The sequence below is a fragment of the Schistocerca nitens genome, chromosome 4 (assembly GCF_023898315.1).
Source record: "Schistocerca nitens isolate TAMUIC-IGC-003100 chromosome 4, iqSchNite1.1, whole genome shotgun sequence".
Taxonomy (NCBI): domain Eukaryota; kingdom Metazoa; phylum Arthropoda; class Insecta; order Orthoptera; family Acrididae; genus Schistocerca; species Schistocerca nitens.
This window is the reverse complement of record NC_064617.1, coordinates 976,830,391-976,836,972: the sequence shown is the minus strand read 5'-3', so window position 1 is coordinate 976,836,972 and position 6,582 is coordinate 976,830,391.

Here is a 6,582-nt window from a genome sequence, read left to right as displayed (position 1 = left end):
CGATAAATGATATATCCAAATCCGGTAAAGAATAAATGGTTTGCAGCTGTCGGCTGTACCTGTCTTCTTCGTCAAATGAAAAATATTCCAAGAATTGTAAGTAGGAGCACATAAAGTTGTTCTATCACCTTTACACATGCCACTTGGTACAGGGGCAGATAGATTTGTCGTTGCAGTGGGAGGGGACGTAATAACGGAAATGTTTTCCTGTTTGTTTCCCAGTGCTGACAACAAATGGAGTGCGTGTGCCTCATACCAATTATCTGCTATTGTATCAACCTTAAATGAAAGTGCGTGGGATTCATTAAGACGCTTTATAGAGACGGTCATATGCAGTACATATTTGTTAAAAGAAGTAATTAGTCATTAGCTCTTAAAATGTGTGTGTGTGTGTGTGTGTGTGTGTGTTTATCCTCCACTTCTCCTCCTAAACCCCTGGATCGATTTCAACCACACTGATACACGCAGTATTTTCAATCTGTAAAGAAATATTATGGGGTACAGAAAGCAGATGGCAGTTATAAGAGTCGAGGGGTATGAAAGGGAAGCAGTCGTTGGGAAGGGAGTGAGACAGGGTTGTAGCCTATCCCCGATGTTATTCAATCTGTATATTGAGCAAGCAATAAAGGAAATAAAAGAAAAGTTCAGAGGAGGTATTAAAATCCACAGAGAAGAAATAAAAACTTTGAGGTTCGCCGATGACATTGTAATTCTGTCAGAGACAGCAAAGGACTTGGAAGAGCAGTTTAACAGAATAGACAGTGTCTTGAAAAGAGGGTATAAGATGAACATCAATAAAAGCAAAACGAGGATAATAGAATGTAGTCGAATTAAGTCAGGTGATGCTGAGGGAATTAGATTAGGAAATAAGACACTTAAAGTAGTAAAGGAGGTTTGCTATTTGGGGAGCAAAATAACTGATGATGGTCGAAGTAGAGAGGATATAAAATGTAGACTGGCAATGGCAAGGAAAGCGTTTCTGAAGAAGAAAAATTTGTTAACATCGAGTATAGATTTAAACGTCAGGAAGTCGTTTCTGAAAGTATTTGTAGGGAGTGTAGCCATGTATGGAAGTGAAACGTGGACGATAAATAGTTTAGACAAGAAGAGAATAGAAGCTTTTGGAATGTGGTGCTACAGAAGAATGCTGAAGATTAGATGGGTAGATCACGTAACTAATGAGGAGGTATTGAATAAAAATGGGGAGAAGAGGAGCCTATGACACAACTTGACTAGAAGAAGGGATCGGTTGGTAGGACATGTTCTGAGACATCGAGAGATCACCAGTTTAGTATTGGAGGGCAGCGTGGAGGGTAAAAATCGTAGAGGGAGACCAAGAGATGAATACATTAAGCAGATTCAGAAGGATGTAGGTTGCCATAGGTACTGGGAGATGAAGAAGCTTGCACAGGATAGAGTAGCATGGAGAGCTGCATCAAAGCAGTCTCAGGACTGAAGACCACAACAACAACAACAACAACAACAAGCAAATGCAACGTTTTATTTGGTCAGAGGATGGTAATATGGAGGGAGGAGGGAGAGGACGACATGGACACATACAGGGGGAGTCAGATAAAGGAGTGAAGAGATGGTGAGCGAGGGGAAAGTCGAGTTGGACGACAGAGAGTGAGGGAAGGAAGAGACAGAATAACATAAGATTGGAACAAATACATATCTAGCCACTGCCAGGTACCTCATCTAGTACAAAATAAAATTAAGGCTGTTGTAGTTCACTCAAGTGAGTTGAAGAAAAATGACTTTCAAAAGATGTAGAAAACAGTTGTGATTGTGTCTCATGTTACATAATACATTTATAGGGCTATTACAAATGATTGAAGCGATTTCATAAATTCACTGTAGCTCCATTCATTGACATATGGTCACGACACACTACAGATACGTAGAAAAACTCATAAAGTTTTGTTCGGCTGAAGCCGCACTTCAGGTTTCTGCCGCCAGAGCGCTCGAGAGCGCAGTGAGACAAAATGGCGACAGGAGCCGAGAAAGCGTATGTCGTGCTTGAAATGCACTCACATCAGTCAGTCATAACAGTGCAACGACACTTCAGGACGAATTTCAACAAAGATCCACCAACTGCTAACTCCATTCGGCGATGGTATGCGCAGTTTAAAGCTTCTGGGTGCCTCTGTAAGGGGAAATCAATGGGTCGGCCTGCAGTGAGCGAAGAAACGGTTGAACGTGTGCGGGCAAGTTTCACGCGTAGCTCGCGGAAGTCGACGAATAAAGCAAGCAGGGAGCTAAACGTACCATAGGATGGAGCTCCACCGCACTTCCATCATGATGTTCGGCATTTCTTAAACAGGAGATTGGAAAACCGATGGATCGGTCGTGGTGGAGATCATGATCAGCAATTCATGTCATGGCCTCCACACTCTCCCGACTTAACCCCATGCGATTTCTTTCTGTGGGGTTATGTGAAATATTCAGTGTTTAAACCTCCTCTACCAAGAAACGTGCCAGAACTGCGAGCTCGCATCAACAATGCTTTCGAACTCATTGATGGGGACATGCTGCGCCGAGTGTGGAGGAACTTGATTATCGGCTTGATGTCTGCCGAATCACTAAAGGGGCACATATCGAACATTTGTGAATGCCTAAAAATCTTTTTGAGTTTTTGTATGTGTGTGCAAAGCATTGTGAAAATATCTCAAATAATAAAGTTATTGTAGAGCTGTGAAATCGCTTCAATCATTTGTAATAACCCTGTAAGTATAAGTCAATTTGCTGTTATTAACCACCTGTTCACAAAGACAACACAGCAACATTTCGTCAGGCAATTACAGTGTTACAATTTATGGGTCGTTGAGGGTAGGAACAGTCTGAAACAGAGAACATTCTACTTGTAGTGGTCCGAATCGTATCGACTTTAACGATAAGTGCTAGAAAGTCAGGGGTAAACCTCTTGCTTCTTTACTATGGCTAGTCTATTGGAGGTTCATAACTAGGGCCCGGATTTTAATGACAAGTCATTTTTTTCTGAACTATAGGGTGAATTTTAGAACAATGTATACGCAAATCTAGGCATTTTAGCGTCAAAAAATGTATTTTGATTGTGCATATAAAGTCATATTTCAACAAATTTTGGTAATAGGTCATATTGTGGCTAACGTTTAATATAATAGGTCATATTTCCGTCAACTTTAGCCAAAAATGCATATACCGTTTTTCTCGTATCTTATGGGACACACGAATAGGAAAATGGATATGTTGCTCACAGGACAATATTTAACGTGCTAGAACGAAAGATAAACAGATAAATTAGTACACAGCTTTATTTCTCAGGACTGTAGCAGAAAAACGGTGTACCACAACAGTCGTTTCGCGAACATAAAACATTGTTGCGGAGAGTCATCAATACGCTCTCATAGCCAACAAAGACGGCTTCTGCCGTAATAATCATCACTGTCGCACAGGTGTTCCCAGTAACCAGTTTGAATACAGCCTTTGCCTTGTTTAACGCCAGCCGTGGTGGCCGAGCGGTTCTGGGCGCTTCAGTCTGGAACCGCACGACCGCTACGGTCGCATGTTCGAATCCTGCCTCGGGCATGGATGTGTGTGATGTCCTTAGGTTAGTTAGGTTTAAGTAGTTCTGTGTTTTGGGGTACTGATGACCTCAGATGTTAAGTCTCACAGTGGTCAGAGCCATTTGAACATTGTTCAACATGCCTAAAGCAAAGCGCTCCGACAGCGTGAAGTTGCGAGGATATGTTCGAGAATATGGAGAGAAGTTCTTTAGTACTGATGGGAAAATATTATTTTGTAAACTGTGTGAAGTTAAAGTTAGTGCAGAAAAGCGCTTTAATGTGCAACAACACTGTAATACCGCTAAACACAGCAGCTGTGTGAAACGAAGTGCTGAAAATAACAGCAGGCAAACGCTGTTATTTGAACAGATAGGTCAATCGTCAACAGTGCAATCATTCTGAAACATTGGAAAAGCTGAAGAATCCACGCTTCACACGGTTCTTGGAGAAGTAAACAACACATTCAGTTCCAGATGAATCCACACTGAGAAAGGACTATTTATCCGTATGCTACAATGATGTGCTCAACAAAATACGAATTACTATTGCTGAGCAAAATATCTGGCTGTCGATAGATGAAACTATGGATATTAGTGGGCGATATATTGCAAATGTTGTTGTTGGTGTTCTAAAAGTTGATTGTCCTGGAGATATGTTCCTACTAACGTGTGAAACTCTCGATAGAGTAAACAATTCGACGATTGCTGTTTTGTTTGACAACTCTCTGAAGCTACTGTGGCCGGATGGTGTGAAAAGAAACAACTTTTTCTGCTTGTAACAGATGGTGCGACATATATGGCTAAAGCAGCCAAAGGGCTTCAGACTCTCTACCCCAGTATGGTGTACACCACTTGCCTTGCACATGCGTTGCACAGAGTTGCCGTAGAGGTGTGATCAAATTACCCTGACGTGGACAAATTAATTTCCCGTGGCAAGAAAATCTATGTGAAGGCTCCGCTACGGGTGCAGAAATTCAAGAAACAAGTACCTTCAACGTCACTCCCACCAAAGCTGTTCTTACGCGATGGGGTTCTTGGCTTAATGCTGCTGAGTATTACTGCACCAACTACACCCAAATAAAGACAATCTTCTGTGAGCTTGATAGCGATGAATCAAGTGCTATCAAAATTGTGAAAGAAGTTTTTATAGATACATTGTCTCGAAACTTGTCATACATCAACGCCAATTTTTCAGTGATATCAAAAGCCATCAAACGACTGGAAGCTGTTGACACTCAGCTATGTGAGGCCCTGAGTATTGTGCACCATGTGCAGTGTGAGCTGGGTCGATCTCGTGGTCATGTGGCTGACAAAGTGAAAACCAAATTGCAAAGTGTTCTCCAACGGAATCCTAGATATTCTACACTGCGCAAAATTAGTGACAGTCTTTCAGGAAATGCTGCAACATTTGAAGATACTGAAACAAAGCTGAACTCCAGTGACCTGGCTGCCTTCAAATACGCTCCAGTGACGTCTTGTGAAGTGGAGAGGAGCTATTCCATGTAAAAAACTATCCTCAGCGACAACCGTAGATCTTTGACAATGGAAAACCTGAAAATGCAGCTTGTCATCCAGATACTGAAGATTGACATACGGTATTAAATAATGTGAAACGCTTTAAATACTATGTAGAAATAAAAACATTGTTTTACTGTTTCGATAGATGATCTTTTCACTGTACTTTGTGTTTAGAAAATAAAACATTCAGACATTCAAAAAATAGGTGCAAATTAGCCACAAACACTACAGAAAGAAAGAACTATACTTACAGTATTTTGAGAAGTGAATTTTGCATTGCTTTATGGTGAATAAAAAATTAAATAAACAAACAAGAATGCTTTAAATAAACTTCTATTAAGTCATATTTTATTTTTTTAAGGTCATATTTATGTAAGTTTGAGGTCATAAATGCTTGCATATTTCACTGTTTTTTAGGTAATTAAAATCCGGGCCCTATTCATAACACACTATTTACGTGGTTTGACAGTTAATAAAAAGACCGGGAAATCTGCGGCCCAAGGTGCCACATCAAATTGTTAGTTTTGGCCCTTGAGTAAAAATGTTTGTCGACCACTAGTCTAGAGTGAGATTTTTCACTCTGCAGTGGAGTGTGCGCTGATATGAAACTTACTGGCAGATTAAAACTATGTTCCGGACCGAGAGGCTGAACGAAATTACTCAACAACTAAAAAAGAGTTGTTGGCAGTAATATATGGAATTTCGTATTTTCGTTTTTATTTTTAAGGTCCGAAATTTAAAGCGATAACAGAGCATTCATCCTTGAAGTGGTTGTTAGGCCTAAAAGACGTTTCGAGTCGGTTAACAACATGGACACTCAAATTCAGTGAATTTGATTACAAAGTGGTCCACAAGCCGGAAGTAAAGCATATGAACGTGGATGTTTTAAGTGAAAAAAATAGCAGTATTACAGGAATTTGCAAAGAGTCAAGCGGTGTGGAAAAAAGCACAGGCAGCTGATAGTGAATGTCAGCTGTATAAAACGCAACCTCAGCTTGTAATGCATAGTGGTTAACTGTGCAGGTCTACAATGTGTGATCTGCGCATTGTGGTTCCCGCATAGTTCAAAACCGAAATGTTACAACCAGCACATGACCATGTAATATCAGGTCATGGGCGTAAGAGGACAACTGATAAACGAGTTGCAGAAAGATTGTGGGGGGAAAACACGGCATACAGATGTGCAGTAGTATGTCAAAAACTGCATCTTGTATGTGGAGAGAACAGATTTAAGTCATCAGAAAACGCAATTGCAGAGTTTATCAGTAGTTGAAAAACCGTTCCAAATGGTAGGATGTGATGAATGAGGACATTACAGCAGAACTCCAGACGGTAGCAAATATGTACTCACAATGACAGATCATTTTACGAGGCACATAGTAGTAGTAACAATTCTGGATCAGAAAGCTATCACCGTTGCACAGGCAATGGTAAACGACTGGTTACTAAAATTTGGCGTTCCAGAGAGCAGCCGGCCGGAGCGGCCTTGCGGCTCTAGGCGCTACAGTCTGGAGCCGAGC